We start from the raw sequence: 21,793 nt of genomic DNA, 5'->3' as shown, positions 1-21,793 counted from the left end.
TAATAATTTTTAAAAGCCAGGCACAGTGGCACACACCTAGAATCCCACCTATCAGGATGTTGAGACAGAGGGATCAGTTGAGCCAGCTAGGACGACATGGTGATATGCCTGTCTCAAAAACGAAACAAAAAACAAAAGATCTACCACAAATTTATGTAAGGTATAAAGGATTAGTGATACAAAGAACCGCACAGGTGCCACCCAACTTGAGCAAGGGAACTCTTGCTTTGGCATTATTGTATCCTCTCTCTGTGGTGAGAGAGCCACTTTCAGGACACCTGTGGTCCTCTCTCTGCCATTGTTCTGGAGAATTTTGTGGATTGTCTATCTCTGAGCAGATACATTGTTAGATCCCTGAAGTAACACTGTGTCTCTGTGCAGCTATGCTTTTTGGTGTGGCTCAGCCTTGTGTTCCTGAGGCTTACCCCAGTACTGTATTCAGCTGTGTGGGTGTACCATTCTACAGTGGATGCTGTTTCAGTGACTGTCCATGTCTTGTCATCACATACACATGCAAGCACATAGTCCTCTTGGGAATAGATGAGCGATGGAATGGCCAGCTTTTGAATTTTGACTTGGCCGATTGTGGCCCATGCACCCTGGTGCTAGGCAGGCTTTACAAGTGGTGAGCTGGCTTGCAGATGACCAGACTCACCTTTTCTAACTCCCAATGGTGTGTCCTTGGCATCCCCTTCCAGGATAGCCATTGTTCCTCCAGCTCCTGCATCCTGAGTTGGAGGGGCCGTGAGGAGTAAGGAACATCTAGGAGTGGGTCCTGCACTGCCTTGATTCCCTTCTTTGTGTTGATGGCTGTGTCCCTAGGCTTTGCTGAGATCATGTATTGAACCCTCATGTATTGCTGTAGAATGACTGTGTGTGATACGGTACCACACATTAGGAATCAGAGCACCCTTTTGCCAGCTGGTAGAAGGAAGTGTGGCACACAAGTGGGTAAAACCAACGGTTCCTCCTACAGTTACCATCACTGTTACCTTTGTAAACCTGTATTTTCTTTGCTTGGTGTATTTGTTTGGCAAGCTTGGTCCTTCCTAGGCATTCATAGAGAGCCATGAGTTTGCGACCTTAGCTTTGCATTCCCCAGTGCAGGGGCCAACTGGTGGTAGGCATCATTGTCGCTTGGGCCCTACTTGACTCCTGATACCCTGGGAATGGCACGTGGCTTTCCTCCTGCCTCTGTCTCCTGCTCTCCCTCTACATGTGTAGTCCCCAAGGAACGATGGGAATGGCTAGTGTGGCGGGGTAGAGAAGGGCCCTGGGGCAGTGAGTTTTAAGCTTTTCCTAAGTGTGGTCAGCCTGACATTCCCAGGGTGATTCTGTCTTTGTGCTTTCAACTCCAGACCCTTCGTGGGAGTCAGACAGTGCTGGTGCTTCATTCCAGAAGCTCCTTCAGAACAAGACTGTGGGGACAGGGAAAGGACTTGGTGGTGGTGGCTTTCCCCTCCACTACCAAGTCATAATCTCTGCACCCAACTCAGCAGAAATAGAATGATTCAAAGCATACAACTGCAGACAATTGACTTAGGGGAGAACGATGGAAGGGGTGACATTGATCGAGACACATTGTACTCAGAAATTGATATGTTGAATCAGAACCCTTTTGTACAACTAATTAAGGATATAATCAAAAAGAAAGTTAAAAAAGAAAGTTAAAAATAACAAAAAAACCCTCCAATACTACAGAAGGGAAAAACAATAATTAAGATGAAATATACAAGTGCAAACTGTACTTCTGTGTGCTGGGGATTGGCTCAGTGAAACATCACTTCCCTGGCATGTGTGAGGCCCTGGGTTCAATCCCCAGGATGACAAGAATAAAGAAAAGATGGATTTTTGAGTGTTACTCAAAGGGGCCTGATAAACAGTTATTCCCTTGATTGGAACTCTTTCCTGAGCTGAGTGAAGGGACCTCCCTCTCTGTCCTTTTCTTCTTGTTCTGGTTCTTCGCCACTCACTCAATGAAGTAAGTCTTTTCTGTCCTGTGGTTGTGTCATGGGCCCGCTGACATGAGGTTGACAACCACCATCCCCTGAATGCTCCCTACTTCCTCATTCTAGATCATGCCAGCCATCTTCCCCCGGTCATTAGCGGGCATTGACCCCTTCCCTAGAAAAATGCTTAGGAAGTGCATGAACTTAAACCCTACATCAGCAGGGACTTAGATACTCTCTCTGAGGCCAAGTGACAGGAAAGTCATACAGCATGTGGAAGTGACTGCTGGTTACAGGTTGTGAAGCATCCACGGCTTCTGTCAAGGAAACATTCTGAGAAGTGTCACTTTGTGCCAAGTCCTTTCATTGGGCAGCATGGGAGCTGGCCCTACAGTGGAGCCTGGGTTCAGGAGGGGGTTGGTGGAACAAGAAATGGGGTCCTGGATCAGGGACAACTTTGGCCTAGAGCCTGAGTCATTGTTCCAGCTCTGAGCCCATCCTGATGCTTCAGTCAGGTGAGCGGGGGGGAGGGGGGAGGGGGGGAGGAAGAGGTGCTGCACACTGGGGAGGTAAGGATGGGGAGAAGAAGGAGATGGGCCTGGAGAGGGACAGAAGGTCATACACCACTCATGTCCTGATGATGCAAAAACAATTCTTCAATTATGGTCAAGCACAAAGCTGAGGCTGGCTTTTACCCTACCCTCAAATAGAGAGAGGAACAGCTGGGTAAGAGAAGGGGTGACAGGTTCTACCAGGTTCTACTGGCTTCCACTGTGTGATATAGACTGAGCCCTCACTAGCAGTTTACATTAAGAAGCAAATGTAGGAACCAAGCACCAGTGGCTCATGCCTGTGATCTTAGTGGCTCAGGATGCTGAGATTTGAGGATCCCAGTTCAAAGCCAGCTCAGGCAAAAAAGTCCATGAGACTCTAACCATCAACAAGCTTGAAGTAGAGATGTAGCTCAAGTGGTGGAGTGCTAGCTTTGAGCACAAAAGCTAAGCGACAGCACCCAGGCCCTGAGTTCAACTCCCTGGACTGGCATAAAACCCAAACAAAACAATAATAAGGGCAGCTTTATGTCTGCCATCACAGCCCTGTTGTTTGATCAGATATATCTCCTTTGAGGAAGTTTCCTTTTGTGTTTGTCTGCAGGGGCTCGCTCACCACAGGGACAGCTTGTGATCAGGGACTTTTTTTCTGCTTTTCTGCTGGGAGTCTGGGATCCTGAAGCTGTTTTGTGGCCCTGACCATATGCACTGGTGTTTGAAGGGCCAAGCCGCTCTCCTTGTCTAAAGGAGCTTCTCCTTGGAGATGCAGTTTTTATTTTTAAGCACTCTGAGTGTGTGAGCAGTGACGCACCACAGCCAACTAATGCCTATTGTGCAAAAACACACAAACCACAAATTATCTTTAAAAGGGAAGAAAGCAGAAGCCTAGACGCAGTGACCACTTGGGACACATGAGCTAGGAGAAGCACCAGCTGAGACATTTCTGAGTAGCCAAAGGAGGGAAAGACTGGTGGGAAATTGCCAGCCCCTGTCACTGGATTCATTAGCCTTCTGCGCTCTCTCTCTCTCTCTCTCTCTCTCTCTCTCTCTCTCTCTCTCTCTCTCTCTCTCTCTCTCTGCCTCTCTCTCTCTCTCTCTCTCTCTCTCTCTCTCTCTCTCTCTCTCTCTCTCTCTCTCTCTCTCTCTCTCTCTCTCATAAAATGAATTGTAAATAATTTTGTGCAAAGAAGTGCATGAGTTCGGAGTCTTTAGTACAGGGCAGTAGGGCTGGGCGTGCAGCCCAGAACACAGGGAATTCTTACCTGTGGCTTACTCTAAGATATCAAATCATGCACACAGGTAGATAGAGTAGGGGTCACCAGAGGCTGGGGGAATAGGAGAGTAAGTTCTGTTGATCCTCTGCCCCACAGGTGTTCCCAACAACTTGTTATATATTTTATAGAGAAGCTAGAAAGGAGGAGGTGTCAGAACTTCTTGACCAAAAGGAAAAGTAAATGTTTAGAGCCCTGCAGGATGCTCAGGACTAGCCAAGGCGTCCCTGGTGGAAAACCCTATCCTCCTTACAATCCTAGCTGATATTTATTATCTTGAAAATCTGGAATTCTTCCTGTTCTTTTCTTGTGGCATTCTTATGGTATCCCATTTCCTTAAGCATGCCCACCTTGGCTCCCATTAAGAGCCCAGTAGAGAAATAATAACTCATTTTAAAGGTTTCATTCCCTTTAGGGCCCAGGTGTTTTTGTTTGCTTGTTTGTTTGTTTTTGGTGGGACATTTGTTTTAGCTGTCAGAACTTTGAGTTGAGAGGTGGGTTGATACAGAGGAGGATGTTTTGTTTTGTTTTGCCTTGTTGTTACTGAGATTTCCCCATTCCCAGCCTGCATTCTGGCCTGTAGCTCTTGTTGCATAGATTTTCTAGAACTCCCTGCAGGTCAGTGTCTGTTGGCAAAGCTACAAGCAGATTGCTCAAGTCCTGACCCTGCACACGGCTCCACTAACCCAGCCACAGCTGGCAGACGGGAGCTTGCACCAGAGCCACAATCTGATACTTGGGGGCCTCCTTGCCTGCCATGACATAAGGGGGAAAAGTGGGGACTGCTGGTGGAGCACCTGGCCACTAGACATCATACCTTAACACAGAGGTAATGTCACCGGTGGTAGGACAGGTCCTGTGTCTCCCGGTATACTGCCTCACAGAGTACAGTGTCACCTCTGGTGTAGTTTCACCAAAAAATGCATAATCAGAATTTAATCACAGTGAAACAGAAAGCCAGAGCATTGGTGGCTCACACCTGTCATCCTAGCTACTCAGGAGGCTGAGATCTGAGGATCGTGGTTTGAAGCCAGCCCAAGCAGGAAAGTCCATAAGACCCTTATTATCTCCAACTAACCACCAAAAAGAAGTAGAGCTGTGACTCAAGTGGTAGAGCTACTAGCCTTGAACAAAAAAGCTCAGAGACAGCACCCAGGTCTTGAATTTAGTGCGAGTACCATGTTCTCAGTTGAGGCTCCACTCCCTCCTCTTCCTTTGGTTTGGTCTAGAGGTGCCCTTGTGGTGTCTGTAGGATGTGTGGTTCACCGAGGAGCTTATGAGGTAGGGATCTAGAGAGGCACAGACTGATCTTCAGTCCCTGGGTCATCTCCACAACCTGGTCACCTGATCACTGACTTGTCTGCATTGTTGGTTAAGAAGCTAGAAAGGAGGAAGTGTCAGAACTTCTTGACCAAAAGGAAAAGTAAACCCTGGCTTTGGTATCTCCTTATTAGACTTCTCATTCTTGGTGGACACCACCCCTTTAGGTGTGCTCCCTTGGAGCTCTGAGACACTTGTTCTTAGAACATTTGCTGGTAGGGAGTTTCGTAGTCGATGAGACAGATGGAGGAGCTGAAATCTGACCACACCTGGGTCCTATCTAGACCTTTGTAGAATGGACTTTGAGTTGCAAGGGTGAGGGTAACTCGGTTAGATGAGGTGCTGACACTGACTCAAGGCATCCCTAAAAGATTAAGGGTCGTCTGAGCCTCTGGACTCTGCAGCTCCTCCTGGAACAGACTTGGAGATGACAGCAGAGTGGAACCCCAGGTGTCCTGAGCCTGGCACACAGATAGAGCTCACCAGGCCTACAGACCCTCCTTCTGCCCCGCCCCCGTTCCCTGGCATCCTTGGGGGTCCTCCCTGAGGCTCTTGAGTGGTTAGATATGACCGAGTCACAGCAGCATGTCATAGAACCTGGAGATCAAGCATTGCAGATAACTGTTGGTGGCTTGTTGGGTGCAGATTTGCGTGAGACACTGAAGTGAAGGGATAAAGTGCTTGTCCCTCAGTGACCTGGGGAGGGAGATCATCCTGTAATTGTTCTAAAACAGGGGAAGAGGTTACATGCCTACAGCCACTGGCAGCAGACCAAGCTCATTTCCGTTCCTCACTCCTGGGGTACATTCAGGTTGTCCTGGCCTTCCACCCCTGCTGGGTCTTAGTGGGGAGCGCAGCTAGGGGTGTCTGGAGCCCCAGAGCTGATGGCAGTGTGAGTTAGACAGACACACTCCATCTTTCCTCTGGAACCACAGCCAACCAAGAGGTCCAGGCAGCGATGTGTTAGTGGACAATTCTCCTTTTACACGGAGACCTTTGTTGAAATGAAACAATATAAACAATACACAGTGGAAGAACATAGGAGTCTGTCTCCAAACTCTGGGAAAACTCATCTCCTTTCCAAATCATCATGCCTAGGCTGCCACTAGATTGTTTTTCGTGGAGGAAGACATGGCCTGTATTTTACGAAGTAGCCTCTCCCAAGCTTGGTGGGAGTTGCTGGTTGCCTTGGCTGTTCAGCCCTCAAGCTTGGGTCTCAGTGCTGAATGGAGAAGGGTCAAGGCCTGGTCCTCAGCCTGGACTAGAAAATGGAGCTGCAGGCTAGAAGCATGTGTGGGATGCTTCCCCTGCTGAGCAGAGTTGCATTATTAGAGTTTAAATGATGTCTTTAGCCTTGGGAGACCGTGAGAATTTCCTAAGTGAGCAGATTTTTTTTTTTTTTTTTATCCAGCGGTGCAGAGCCGGTAGCTGCCTGAACCGGGTCTCTGGCTATTCAGCACAGTGGTGTGTTTTGTTTTTGTTTTTCCCAAAGAAGGGACAAGGGTAGCCAAGAGTGGCACAGATAAAACCCCTTAGAAATGCTCCCCTGGATGTGGGACAATGGGGCCCCTGACCTAAATAATGGCCGGGATCTGCCTAGAACAACAAGCTAGAGCTGCCAGGTTGGCTGAATTAAATAAGGGCACTCTGCCTTTCATTCACAGGCTGGCCCAGTATGCATTCAGGCCCCACACCAGCCAGACAACTCCACTCCCACCAGCTGAAGGAAAGCGGGTGATAACAAGGCTAAATCCCCACTGGGGACACTAGCCAAGAAATAGCATTTTACCCCCAGGAAGAAGGACAGTTCTGGGGATATGAAGCTCGGTGAGAGGGATCAATGTGGGAGGCAGGCTGCCTATAAGCTGTGTCTCCTAGCCAAAACATACTATTCAGCCAGGTGTGGTAATGCATGCCTACAATCCTAGCATAGGAGAGGCTGAGGCAGGAAGATTGTGAGTTCCAGGCCAGCCTAGAAGTGAGACTTTTTCTTCAAAACTTAAGTAAATAAATAGGTAGGTTGGACAAAACAAACGACTTATTTTAATACTCTTATCTCACCCACTCTATGGGAAATATGAATATGTATGTGCATAACCAGCCATTATCATGGAGGTATTCTGTATTCTTCCTGTGTACCCTTTGAAGCCCTGTATGTATTCTATGCCATTGAGACCTGTCACATTTCCAGTACCCAGAAGCCACATGTGTGGCTGGTGGCTGTCATGTTGAACAGAGCAGCTGAGAGATGGCTTCTAGCCATCTTACTTCACCTTATGAAGCGGAGTGGGATAATACAGCCTCTTGAGAGGCTGAGACCTGGAGGATCACAGTTGGAAGCCAGCCAGGGCAGAAAAGTCCATGAAACTCCATTTCCAAAAAATGGGCAAAAAAGCTGGTCTGGAGGCATGGCTCAAATGGTAAAGTATCAACCAAGCAAAGATCCCTAAGATCAAACCCTTGTGTTGCCCAAAAGACTTTCACATCTTATTAAGTTGTAAGTGATGGCAATGCTTACACTTTCCTAGAACTTTTCTGTTCACTGAATGCTTGGTTTTTCTTGTTGGCATGTAAGACTGAGAGCAGGGCAGGCAGTGTCACCAGGCTAGTCAAGTTCAAGGATGGGGGTGGAGGGGCGGTTGGTTAGAAGTTTCAGTCACACCCAAGTGTTGGGGGGGAAGTTGCCATTGTTTTTAATGCATTTGTCTCAGGAGTATGGACATTCTCCATCCGAAACATCCCTGCAGGTTTATAAATCCAGACAGGGAACTGACCTCTGCCTGCTGTTCGCACAAGGCTGTGGCTCAACATCAGGGCAGAAATAGAGACAGCTCTGCTGGCCTGCCCGCCTGGGCCCCGCTGCCCTCCAGGAACTCTGCCTCCTGTGTGCTCAGCGGGTTTTATTTTTATCTCATCAGCAGGTTCCTCCTTTTGAAGTGTGAATTCCAGTGACCCCAGTGAGCTGTCTGCCTGGGCCCCCAGCCAGCAGGACCAGGTTACTGGAGTTCAGAGGTGCCCCTGGGCTAGGGTGGCTAGGGTGCTCGTTCCCTGGGCTGGAGGTGGTTAGATTGTAGGGTAGGCTCACCCTGGTCAGGAGCAAAGGTGGTCCTCTGGACTGACGATGCTAAAAATAAACGTGGGCAAGTATTCTCCTCCCTCATCCATTTCATAGAAGTTCCTGGAAAAAGAGTAAGGAAAGACAGGCCTGGTGGTGCAGGCCTGGAATCTTCATTCCCTGAGACTGCAGTGGCTCCCCCATGCAGGGGAGGCAAAGGAAGGGCACAGTTTTAGGAACTGGAAGATGGGTGACCTCTTGATGGCTAATGCCTGCACACCTCTGATCCTGAGAGGAGAAAACAATATCTGGAGGTCTCCTACACATGCCAGTACCTGGGCAAATGGCTTTTCCTGTTCAGTTCCATGAGGTCTGTATAGCCATTCTGGAAGCTCATTCTTACAAGGCAGGGGTGGTCTAGGTGTGGTCTCTGGCCAGTAGCATCAGCCCCAGGCTCCTACTTATATACAGGATGCCTGTTGCCAGGCACTGGTGGCTCATGCCTGTAATCCTAGCTACTCAGGATTCTGAGATCTGAGGACTGCAGTTCAAAGCCAGCCTGGGCAGTAAACTCTGTGAGACTTTCATCTCCAATTAGCCACCAGATAAATCTGGAATTGGCACTGTGGCTCAAGTAGAGTGCTTGTCTTGAGCCAAAGAACTGAGGGACAGGCCCCAGGCCCAGAGTTCAAGCCCCATGACTGACCAAAAAAAAAGGAGAATGCCTGTTTTAGCCGGACATCAGTGGCTCATGTCTATAATTCTATCTACTCGGGAGGCTGAGATCTAAGGATCACAGTTTAAAGCCAGCCCAGGCTTTTTATCTCCAATAAACTACTCAGAAAAAACTGGAAGTGGTGCTGTGGCTCAAGTGGTAGAGCACTAGCCTTGGGCACAGAGAGGCTCAGGGACAGAGTTCAACCCCCAGGTCCAGCCAAAAAAGAATGCATATTCTCAAGCCAGATTTAGGAGGCTGAGATCTGAGGATAGAGGTTTGAAGCCATCTCAAGCAAGAGACTCTTACCTCCAATTAACCAGCAAAAGTTGTAAGTGGGGGTGTGGCTCAAGTAGTAGAGCACCAGCCTTGACAAAGAAAAAAAAGAGAATGTCCTGGCTCTGAGTTCAAGCCCCAGTAATGGTACAAACAAACAAACAAGCAGTCAAACAATCATGTTTCAGACCTTCCTTGAAGTACAGTGAGTAAGATGCTGGGGGTTTTAACAAGCTCTCCATTCCTACCAGTGGCCATGCTGGACAGGTAAGCTTGGAAACTCTTTACAAAGAAGAGGGAGAACCAGAGCCCTCAGGCCAGGCTGAGCTCAGATCTCAGTTGTATGGCTTCGGGCAAATTAGGCAAGCCTTCTGTGTCTTAATGTTCTCATCTGTGGACAGAGGTGATTGCAGTACCTGCCTCTGGGTTGTGTGGGGTCATGCATGTTTATAGTAGCCACAGTGCTGGCCCTATGGTTGGTGTAGGGCCAGGCTTGGCTCACACCGAGTCAACCAGCTTTGATCCTGAGTCTGACTTCATGGCTGTTCATTCCTTGTGCTATACCACTGTCCCTTAGAAGCCTACTTTACTTAGCAATTAGGGCATCTAATTTTGCAAAAAAAAATAAAATAAAAATAAAAGTAAAAACAAAATGGTATAGACTTGCCCTGTAGTCCTAGGCTAGAAAGTCTCCTTTCACACTGCCTTCCTGGTTGGGACTGGTAGGGACTGCTGAGCCTGAGTGTGCGTGCATGCATGAGTATGTGTCTGTCTGTCTGCCTATGGATGGAGATAGATGTTTGTTGTGGATACCCAGTCTGTCATGTGTTCTCCTTTGTGGGCTGATGTGGACTTAGTGTGAATTTCTGATCCTCTTCTATCCTGGGTGTAATCGGAGGCTGTTCAGAATCACAGGCCAGCAGCAGGCATTTGGAAGGTACATCCAACAGATTATGCTTGTGGTTTGTGGGCAACCCCCCCCTCCCCCGCCGCCCCGCAGTGGGCTGTGTGGCCTTGAGAAGGACAGGTGAGAATCTAGGCATTGAGGACACTGGCCAAACTTCTTTCCACTGTCCTGACTAGTCAGCTTTGCATGGCCTTTTGCAGATATGGAAAGAAATACAAAAGTCAAGCATTTCGAACATATGGCCCTGGTGAGCAAAGCTCTTAGTCTGGTGGCACTGTTGTTTCTGTGCCAAGACAGGCCTGTCTGCACCTACTTCTTTGGCTCTGTCACCCACTAAGTGCTACTTATGTGACCAGAGTCCTGTCCCTGCATATAGAAGGCTCTCTTTTCCCACAATGCATCAGTTGTGCTCCCACCTTGAGCAGACTTGGATAAGCATGTCTGGACATCAGGCTCTGATCTCCTGCCCTTGCCCTGTGCCATGGCATCGTTGCCCTCCCTCTGCACCATGACAGTTATGACCCTGTGCCCTAGCGGACGACAGTGTGGTTATTTGCAGGGCTCCAATTCAGGCTTTAAGAGGATGGACAGAATGAACCATCTGGGTTCAAGGTCATGGAGGGATAATTTTATTAGGAAAAGAGCCTACCTGATATCACAGCCCCATGACTTCCTGTGTATGTGTGTGTTGGGGTGGGGCTGGAGCTGGCACTAATATCAAAGACTTGCTTTGCCCTCTTTACCTGGTTCTATCTCCCTATTCAGAGGGATTAATTATGGTCTCTTGTCATTATAAACCCTACCTTAACCACCCCCACATGTCACATTCTTAGATCCCTTTCTTCCTACCTCCCTTCTCTCTCCTGGCCCCATGTGTCTCCACTAAGTCATACTCAATGACCTACATGTTCACCCCACCTTCTGCCCCATCTCTAAACATGGCATGCTCCCTTTCTTCAGAGGTCCTGGTACAGGGAGCTGGTTGGATGGCCAGCTGTAGCCCTTGTGGACTTGTTTAACTCATTGTCCCAGGACTTCTGGTGGGGGATTCTGGGTGAGGTGACATGTTCAGGTGGTGTTCATGCTTCCTGGAGAGCAGGACAGATGTCTTCCACCTCATTCAGTGTCACTTGTGGCCAGGTAGGGACCCTGCCACTCCCTGAGGGGATCCTGGAAGGAGTCAGTCCTCAGCATGGCTCTGAGGTATTGGCACGTGGGGCCTTCTCAGAGTCTCTGTGGACCTGTTGGGAAGGCAATCCCTCTTTGACCTTGTGTGAGCTCAGGTCCCTCTAAACAGTGTCAGAGATATGGGATGGGGGGGGGGTGACTTGAGTGGGCTGTCACTGAGCTGCAGAGGTCAGAAGAAGGCTGTGTGATTCCGATCCTTCCACAGAAAGAACTGAACTCCAACAGACCTGTTGTTCACAGCAAGGGGCTTTGCTTCAAGAGGCTCCAGAGAGCACTGAACATAGCTAGACTATCTGTCAGTTCATGCTCAGGGAAGGGGAGGGCGAGAGCAGCGAGTCTCAGCCTGGGCCTCCCCAGGTATCAGTTTTCTGCCATTACAAAGTGCCGCACACTAGGTGCTTCCTTTCCCACGGTGCTGGAGGCCAAATGTCCCAGATTGAAGGCGAGTGCTGGGTGCTTGTTCCTGAGGCTGCTCTGCTTGGCTTGTACAAGTCACTTCCTCTGTCTTCTCTCCTTACTTCGTTTTCTTTCCTTATTGCCTCCAGGTTTTCTCTTATAAGGGCTTAATCATGCTGGATTTTAGCTTCGGACCTGTCCAGATGCAGACATATTCTGAGCTACTGGGGATCCCAAAGAGACACAATTCAACCATGATGATACCTGTCCTTAGTGTATCTGCTGGCCCTGGAGGTGACAGTTCACTCTGTGCAGGGGACAGGAGGAGGCTGGGGAGGATGGGCAGTGTCTTGGGTGGCAGCAAGGACTAATGAAACTAAGGGATCTGAGGCTGAGGAGCCAGAGGCAAGGCAGAGGGGGTTGAGGGGTAGAAGAAAGGCAGTCTCTGGGCTCAGAGCTCAGCCCACAGAGGAAGCATTCATAAATGTTGCTCAGCCTTTGCCCCTGCCCCTCCCCCAAGAAGCAGACACAGTGCTCTGCCTGGTTTACAATAGAATTTCACAGTGCCCAGACCTGTGCCTGGCATGTACTATGGCTCATTGAATATTTGTTGAGTGAATACATGAAAACATGACAGGCCAGACATTGTAAATGCACAGTAATTAAAATAGCAATTGGCATGAAAGTGGAGACAGATTAAAGGTACAGAGTAACAGCTCAAAAGCCAACCCTAGCATTATTGAGAATTTAATGTGTGAATCCTGAGGGAATAAAGGATGGACAAACCATGGAATGACCAAAGCAAAATTAGTAAGTAGATTCTTCCCAGGTGACACATATTTTAAAAAATTCCAACCAATCCAGGCACTATAATCCTAGCTAGTCAGGAGGCTGAGATCTCAGGATTGTGGCTCGAAGCCAGCCTGGCAGGAAACTCTGTGAGACTCTTATCTCTAGTTAATCACTAAAAAACCATAAGAGGGGCTGTGGCCTTGAACAAAAAAGCTCAGGGACAGTCTCCAGACCCTGAGTTCAAGCCCCAGGACTAATACACACACATGCACACAAAACCCAACCGGACACTTTGAGTTAAACCATAAGAAGAAACCAAGAAGCCAGGTGCCAGTGGCTTACACCTATAATCCTAGCTACTCAGGAGACTGAGATCTGAGGACTGTAGTTCGAAGGCCTGGGCAGGAAAGTCCATGAGACTCTTTATCTCCAATAAAATCATGAGAGAAAGCTGGAAGTGGTGCCTCAAGTGGCAGAATGCACAGAGGCTTGGGGACAGTGCCCAGGTTAGGCTGGGCAGAGGAGGAGGAGGAAGAGGAGGAGGAGGAGGAGGAGGAGGAGGAGGAGGAGGAGGAGGAGGAGGAGGAGGAGGAGGAGGAAGAGGAGGAGGAGGAGGAGGAAGTGGAGGAGGAGGAAGAGGAGGAGGAGGAGGAGGAAGCGGAAGAGGAGGAGGAGGGGGGAGGAGGAGGAGGGGGAGGAGGAGGAAGAGGGGGAGGAGGGGGAGGAGGAGGAAGAGGAGGAAGAGGAGGAGGAGAAAGAGGAGGAGGAGGAAGAGGAAGAGGAGGAAGAGGAGGAGGAGAAAGAGGAGGAAGAAGAGGAGGAGGAGGAGGAAGAGGAGGAGGAGGAAGTGGAGGAGGAGGAGGAGGAGGAAGTGGAGGAGGAGGAGGAGGAGGAGGAAGAAGAAGAAGAAGAAAAGAAGAAGAAGAAGAGCAGGAGGAGGAGAGGAAGAAGAAGAATAGGAGGAAGAGGGGGAGGAGGAGGAAGAAGAGGAAGAAGAAGAGGAATCCAATAAAATAATCCAATAAAATCTATGGGAATATCTCCTATTCAAGGAAAGAGGTTTTTTCTGTTTTCTGTTTTTTTTTGTTTTTTTTTTTTTTAACCAGTAATATAAGAAGATAGAGAGCAGTGGGTTGGACTGGTTTTATAATATTAACTTTGGTATATCATAAGCATGAGAAACAAAACTTAAAGACAATTTTGAAAGATTTCCTCAAGTGATAAAGTTTAAAGCCTTTAATATATAAATCCAGAGGAGAAACTCATTGGGTTGTGTATATGTGTGTGTATGTGTACATGCACACACATACATGTGCACACTTGTGCACATGTGCCAGTACTGTTGCTTCAATTCAGGGCCTGGAGCTCTCGCTAGGCTTTCTCACTGGTTGGTACTGTATCACTTGAGCCACAACTCCATTTTTTTTCGCTGGTTAATTAGAGGTAATTGTCCCATGGATTTGTCTTTAAGGGCTGGCTTTGAACTTCCATCCTTAGATCTCAGGCTCCCGAGGAGGAGCTAGGATTACAGGTGTGAGTCATCAGTGCCTGGCCAGAAATCTGTTTTAACACCACTCCAAAAATGATGTTGGTTAGACCTGAAGAGCCATTGGCCCTACCCTGAACCCAAGCAAGCAGTTGCTGCAGAGTGAGCCAGCTCTGGCTGGGTTGATGGGGAGCCCTGAGCATGATTGGCTGTTAACTCTGCAGCCTTCCTGGAAGTGCTTTTGAAGCTGTGGAATTCCCTGTGCTGGGCAAAATGAGCTGATAAAATTAGAGGCCCTGTCATGTGCCCGCTGCACTTCCTGGGGTCAGCAGGTTCTGTTCGGATCCCAGGCAGCTTTCCAGGCTGGATTGTTGGAGGCAAGGCTCTGAGCCAGTGGGAGGGAGAGAGGGTGGATCATGGACCACCCGAATTTGGGGTGTTTTAAATTGCTGCCTTTGAAGGACCAGGGGGACTGGATTGCAGGTTGGAGTATCATGTTTCACATCCTGCAGCTGGAATTTTCCTAATGAAAACCAGACCCAGGCCTGGCAGCTGCTACCCTCAGTGTGATTCTATACCCACATTGCGGACTGTGGCACCATGACAGATAACCTAGCCTCTATATGCTCCACAGTCTCTCTCCCCTCCTCCCCCCATCCCAGCAATGTCCCTCCCAGTTAATGAGAGCCTCCTGGCAGGGCATTGTGGGGCCTGACTATCTAGGGGCAGTTCTCAGAACAGAGGCCTTGGAGCAGGTATTGACCACTGGAGAAGCAGCTGGAATGCTCCTCCTCCTCTGTGTAGTGCAGAGGCTCTGATAGCCAGAGTCAGCCCAGGTATATCTGAAGCCCTTCCTGAAACCCAGGGCTGGAATTTTACAGCCAGCCAAGACCCTCCACACCCCCTAGGAGCCCTTGGGACCTGATGCTGCCATGGCTGCTTGTACTCTGAAAGGTGTTCCTACTGTTCAAGTTGTTCATGGTGCATGCTCCCCAGGAGTCACATTCTGGCCTGTTTGCACTCGGAAACACAGCATTGTGACTGGGTCCTGGAAAATAGGGGCCCCTCTCTTTCCCCTGATGGTGAGGCTTGTCCCCAGGTAGCAGGTGGCCAGCTGCTCTGTGTTCAGTGAGCCTCAGGGGAGCTCATTCTCCCCTGGTGGAAAACCTGTGGATCCTAGCAGACCCCGTGAGTCCGGTCCAGCCATGTGCTTACACAGCCTGCTCACTTCTGTGCATGTCCTCCTCTCCTGCCCAGGCCAGAGCGGGGACCACCTGGAGCCCAGCCTCTGGATCTGTATTATCCATTGTGATCTGGAGTCAATAAGTGAATCCTCCCAAATTCTCTCCTGTCTCTTCCCCTCCCTAAGACTAAGCTTTTATCATGCTTGTTTTAGGTGGGCCTCATGCAAGGAAAATATTGATAGCCATTTCTCATCAAGAATATTTGAACACTTCACCAGGATCTGGTGACTCATGCCTGTAATCCTTGCTATCAGGAGACTGGGATCTGAGGATTTCAGTTTGCAGCCAGCCTGGGCAGCCTATGAGAGTCTTATCTCCAGTTAATCAGCAAAAAGCTGGAAGTGGAGCTGTTGCTCAAGTGGTAGAGGGCCAGCCCTGAACATAAGAGGTAAGGGACAGTGCCAAGGCTCTGAGTTTAAGCCCCATTACCAGAACAATAACAAAAATATTTGGGCACCTGAAAAGCTCATAATCCTCTGATCATGTTTCCAGGGAAATAAACCAGCTAAGGAGGAAAGGTAAGGGGGAGGAGGGGAAGGGAGTGGAGGGAAAGGGAGGTAGAGTCTGAGAGCCACAGCTGCGTTGCAAAGGTCTGTTGTTTACTAAGGCCCCTGTACAGGACTGCTGGAATCATGGGCCTTCTTCCTGTGTGGCTCAGGGGGGCAGATGGCAGGTCCTGCACCATCCTGTCACTGCTGAAAGAATATTTGGGATATGGCCAATCAGATGTCCAGCCTCTCTGTATAATAACACCTTGCCCAGATGCTGCATTGATTACGATTTGTTGTTTTTAATTAAGCAAGGGAGTAGGTTGTGCAACTGCTTATAGCGTGGTAAATCTGCAAAGCCGTTTTGCAGAAATTTCTAGAATCCTTCAAAATGCCCATAGCCCCTTAACTTTACTCTCCTGGAAATTTATTCTTGGAAATAATTAAAGTTGTTTAGAAAGGAGTAGGTTATATTTTTTTTTACCAAAGTGGTAATTAGAACAGTTAAAAAAAATGAAACAGCTTGATATCCAGCAAAGAAGATTAAATTGTAGCACACACACACATCTTTGTATGTATGTATCTATCTTATTAGAATCATATACTTAATGACATGGTATCATATGTCAAGTATTAATGATGATGATGATTTATAAAGTTGCCGGATGGTAATTTGAAAATACTAGAAAACAGCATATGCAATAAGATCACAATCTTATAAACTGTGTATATTCATTTTTAAAGGCTTAGGATGTATAGTGGTAATTTCTAAGTAGCAAGGTTATGGATGATACAGATTGATTGGAGTTTTTCTCCACCCTAAATTTTCTTTGGAAAATAATGTGTACCTTGTCTATGACTTATTTTACAAAACTAAGCAAGAGGCTCCTGGGAAATAAAAGGCTCACAATGGCTGCTGTAAACAGCTCCCTGCACAGAGGCTCTGCTGGCTGCTTTCTGTTCCAAGGAGAGAGTCGGTTACTTTTTGAAGATTATTAGCAGGCCATGAGCTCTTGACAAAGCCCAGGGTGGATTTTATCTGGCTTAAAGGAAAAGGAGGTTTGTGAAGAGGTGAAAGGTCAATACTGGAAGCCAGATGAGGAATTTTGGCAAGGAGCATACGTATGGAGTCACAGATCCTGTATTGTGTTTGAGAACTTTTTATTTCCAGTGCTCTTTGAAAGTGGAAACTTCTTGCTTGCCAGCATGTCCCACGATTCACTCTTACTTTGTCCTGGAAACAGGCATGTAATAACCTTCTTAGGATGATAGTGCTGAGCAGCTGGAGTGGGCAGAAGTGAGTTGGCTGGGCATGGGGGGACACCCGTAGTTAGGATTGTTCGCAGAGGTCTATTTCCTTATTTTAACTGGAAACAGTTATTGACACTGAGACCCATGGGGGCAAGCATGGTTCTCTCCTTTCTGCCAGTAAACTGTGATCCAACATAAATCTGGGCTTTAGTCATTTCATGGAGGGTTGACAGGCTTGGGCAGAGGTGAAGAGGAGGGGAGGGTGATAGCTTTGGAGGTTTGGAGGGACTTTGGTTCATAGGAGCTGATGGTTGGAGTCTGAGAAAGGCCTGGAGGGGGAAGTGTTAGTGCCAGCCTTAGGTATCTGGCACTCTGTAGAGAAACTGTGAAAGTGAGAGGGAATTACTTGGAGGCCAGCCTTGGGAGGGTATATCAAGTCAAGTCGCTGAACTGTGGCTCGCTTTGAAATGCATTCTGGAACAAGGTAGGTTGGCATGCACTTGGACTGACAGATGTGTTCATCCGATCCAAGTACTAGGTATGCATTGTGAAATGCCATAGTGAATAATTATACACTAAAAAACGAATGACAGAAGTATAAAACAGGTCCTCTCTTGGGCGGGAGTACTAGGGGGGAAGACAGCAAGTGGAGAGGGTGAAGGAGGGTGCAATGATCAAAATATTTCATATGCACACACGCGTATGGAACAATGAAACTTGCTAGAATGGCTTGGGAAGGAGGAGGGGTGATGAAGGAGGAGTGAGGATGAAGGAGAGGAATGGTGGGTGAGCCTGGTCAAGGTGCATTTGTGTGCAGTATAGACATGTCAAAATGAAACCTTGATTGATGCTAAAAAAAAAATGTGGGGAAAACGATTGGAAACAAAAGGACAGAACAACCAGATGACAAAACCAAAACTGGTGAACATTTACAGAAAACAAAGGAGATAACAAATTTCCCTGTATCCCCAAGTATAAAAAGATAGGAATCTTCTAACAAAACCCACATTCCTAGTTATTGATCTGATAGCTAGCCGGGATGCTTTAAAGTGTGTGTGTGTGTGTGTGTGTGTGTGTGTGCGTGTGTGTGTGTGTGTGTGTGTGTGTGTGTGTGAACTCTGTCTTCATAGGAGTGGACAGATGCAAGAAAATCCCACACAAGGAAGTAACATGTTTGAAGAGGGGCAATGGGAAACAAGACAAAGTCAGGCCTAGACGTCCATGGCACATAGTCCTGAGCAGGTCTTGAAGGTCGCAGGATCATGACAGTTATAGTGCCAAGTAGGCCATTGGCCATCCTCACCTCTTACCAGGTGAAGCTATAGAGAATAGGAGCCTATCCTCCCATCTTCATGATAGACGTGGAAGCCAGTCCATTCTGGTTGTCTCTTCTCCCTCCCCCAGTGGAAGCCATGAGATGACCAAAGACAGCTGTAGGAAGAGTTGCTGGGAGGAAGGAGGTGAGTATCTGCACCTGAGGGAGAAAATAGGTGCAGGTGATGCGTGCAGCACTTGTCAGTACATTGGACACATGGTCTCTTCTTGGATGGAAATACTGAGGACACTCAAGTTTCCAGAAGTCCTCAGTTCTCTTGGCCTGTAGTTGCATGGTACTAGTTGGAGAGCCCTTGGGTTTGGGCACATCCAGCTTCAGTCATTGTTACCACTTGGGTTCAAGAAATGACCATGGAAGCTGGGCATTGGTGGTTCATGCCTATAATCCTAGCTATTTAGGAGGCTGAGATCCAAGGATTGCAGTTCAGAGCCAGCCCAGGCAAGAAAGTCCATGAGTCTCTTATCTCCAATTAACCACCAAAAACCAGAAGTAGAGTTGTGGCTCAAGTGGTAGAGTACTAGCCTTAAGCAAAAGAGCTGAGGGATAATGCTCAGGCTCTGAGTTCAAGCCCCAGTCTGGGCACACACACAAATAACCAAGGAGGAGAGGGGAGGGAAGAAAAAGGAAAGGAGATACCAGACTCTATTCCAGGCAAGAAGTTAGATGTCTTTAGAAGATATGGTAATAGACATATTGTTCCTACATATGTGTGCAATTTCTTCCCAGGGAATAGCTGGTGTGTTAAGCGAACCTGATATGGTAAGTACTGAAATAAGTCCCCCACGTATACAGAGTGTCTAGTACTGTTAGACCAATGCTTGGACAGTTAACATAACAGAGCATCAGAGCTTGCTTCTCTCCAGAAGAGCTCACTTGCTCCAGAGGTTCAAGGAATTAAGTAGCTAGAGCACCATTTCTTAGAAACACACCTAGCTCCTGCTAGGAAACTCAAATAATAATAATCTGGGTGTCTTGTCATCTTCTTCTCTCTGTCCCTAAGGCTGTCCTATTTGGGGTCTGGGTTTTAACAGTTTGTCTATTTTTCCTGTCTCTTTCCAGCGCTGTTCATACTGACACTGGTTTGAGAGCCAATGTTCCATGGGTTTTAGCTCACATTCCAAGTTCAGTAGATGGGCTGTGTTTCACTGAGTGTTGGGGATGACTGGGAAGTTGAATTTAAGTTCAGTGTAGTGTGGGAAAGTTCTATGGAAGAAGGTGGAGGGTTTGGAGAGGTGCCATGGACAGGACAAGTATTTCCCTTCCCTGTTCTTGAGCACAATAAGAGTTGATGAAGATGTTTTAATTTCCTTTCCATTCAGAGCCTGACACTATTGGCTTCTAGACCATGGATTCAGCTGGTTGAATGTAGTGTCTTTGTGCATAAGGAGAAGACAGTGGAATGCATTAACTGTTCATTTTCTCCCATCTGTAGATGTCTGATATTTGACACTAGACCAGACCTCATGATCACAGACAGGGCAGGAACAAGAGACTATTTTAAAAGCCCCTCCAGAGTAAATATTTTCTGGTGGTTATTTCAGAGGCAACTTAAGCTTTTGAAACTCAAGCTACAACCGGATACCCTTAACTTAGAGCACATAAGTTGATGCCCAAATTGCCAACCTGGAATCTTGGATTTGCATCTTGGGAGCCAGGATGTACTGAGGAAGGGCCAATGACTTTGAACTGCTCTTGGGTGTACTTCAGAAATGGCCATCAGTTACACAACTGCACATAGCAGCCTTCACCCAAGGCAAATCCATCCATTCATTCCATTAGAGGTGTTGTTTTGTGGTGGACAAACTGAGGCATGTTGTATGGATTTTCCTATCCATACTGGAATGTGTGAGCTCTGGAAGGGTCTTGGCCCATAAGCTTCCAGGCCCAGGCTATGAGGAATATTCACATAGACACCACAGGTATGCTTCTGAGTAAGAACCCCCAAGCCTTGGGCCTCAGGGACTTCCATATTTGGGAAGAGACTGATTCAAGCAAGCCAGCAACCAGTTCTCTAATATTAGCAAGAAATGTAGTAAGGAAAACAAATATCGTAAACAGATTATCTTTCCCTTGGGTGGCCAGGGAGGCTACTTTGAGGACTGGCATTCATGACTCCACCAGAATGTGGCAATGAGATGGAGGTATGTGGTAGCCTTCTTGGGGAAGCCCCTGCTGAGTTAGAGGAACTGCAGAAACTCCACTGGGGGTGGACAGGAGAAAGGCTGGTGTCGCTGGAGAGGAGAGAAGGCCTGGGGAGCTGCCCGTCAACTCTCAACTCACCAACTTTGCTGTTGGTGACTTCTTTAAACCTTGAAAACATTGGTTATACCACCTGGAGATGCTTTTAAATAAGCTGTTATACTGGGTTGGCTGGCAGGTCCACCCCTGCTCTGTGGGTTGGTGTGGGATTCACAGGGACTAGTGATCCTAGGCACATTAGCCAGTCCCCAGCAGATAGACTCCCTAAGCCATCTTTGTATTCTCCTGCTGAGTGTAGCACAGGCCTTTGTGCAGCCTCAGCTACCCACTCCTGGGTCCTCAAACACTTCAGAAGCAGCATGTCCAGAACAGAAAACAAGCTGGGCTTCACTTGTTCACGCCTATCATCCTGGCTACTCAGGAGGCTGAGATCTGAGCATCATATTTCATAGTCAACCTGGATCAGGAAAGTCTCTGAGACTCTTATTTCCAATTAACTACCTGAAACCCAGAAGTGGAGCTGTGATTCAAAGTGGGTAGAGCAATAGCCTTGAGTAGGAAAGCTCAGGGACAGCATCCAGGCTCTGAGTTCCAGCCCCATGACTAACAAAAAAGTATAATAATTGAAACAAGAACAGAAAACACCTTCCTTGTAATCCTGCATCTGCAGCTGGGTTCTTTCATCTCAAGTCTGGCCTGTGTCCAGGCTTAGGCCCTAACCTGGGAACTGGAGCATTGGCCCCTCCCCTTGGTGTCTTTGTGGATGCCTCTGATATGGCCTTATCTCTGACCCCTGGCAAACTCCAGTAAGCTTCCTCTGAATTCTTTGGGGCTACACCCCTTTCTGCATCATATTCTGATCTAACTATGGTCTCTCAAAGGCAGGACGCCAGTCATAAAGTCATACACACTCAGCCACCATACAGAGTAAGGCTCCATCAGTGTGGAAAAGCAAATGAGTAGCTTAGCAGGCCTACTATGTGTGCTGTGATTTTAGCTACTTGGCTCATCATCATCTGATAAACATCTACTAAAGACTCATACTGAACATTGGTAACTGTTTTCTTCTTGATAGTCTTTTGAGTTTATTCAAATTCTTTGCCAGAATTTCTGGGATGTTTTGTGATGAAATGTATATAACATGAACTAGATCCTTCTGGACATCACAACTCCCCACCTCCTCAACTTCTTCATCCCAACTGAGATTGCCTCTCCATTCAGCATTTAACTCTTTAGTTCCCCTTGGTTCCTCCTGCTCTCTATCAACTTGACCACTCTGTGACATCATATAAAAGGAATTACTCGGTGTTTATTTTTTGATCTCTGGCATATTTCAGTTATTACATGACTTCAAAGTGTACCTCTATCA

The 21,793-nt window shown here is 47.7% G+C and overlaps 1 protein-coding gene across 2 annotated transcripts in view; it reads left to right on the top strand.

Moving 5' to 3' along the window:
• Positions 1-21,793, top strand: part of Eepd1 (endonuclease/exonuclease/phosphatase family domain containing 1) — an 82,104-nt gene that overhangs the window by 26,820 nt on the left and 33,491 nt on the right. The window lies entirely within an intron of this gene.

This window comes from Dipodomys merriami, unplaced genomic scaffold (genome assembly GCF_024711535.1).
Source record: "Dipodomys merriami isolate MVZ:Mamm:240054 unplaced genomic scaffold, mDipMer1.0.p SCAF_94, whole genome shotgun sequence".
In the NCBI taxonomy this organism is placed as follows: domain Eukaryota; kingdom Metazoa; phylum Chordata; class Mammalia; order Rodentia; family Heteromyidae; genus Dipodomys; species Dipodomys merriami.
The sequence above is the reverse complement of the archived record's forward strand: the minus strand, read 5'-3'. Positions and strand labels throughout refer to the sequence as shown.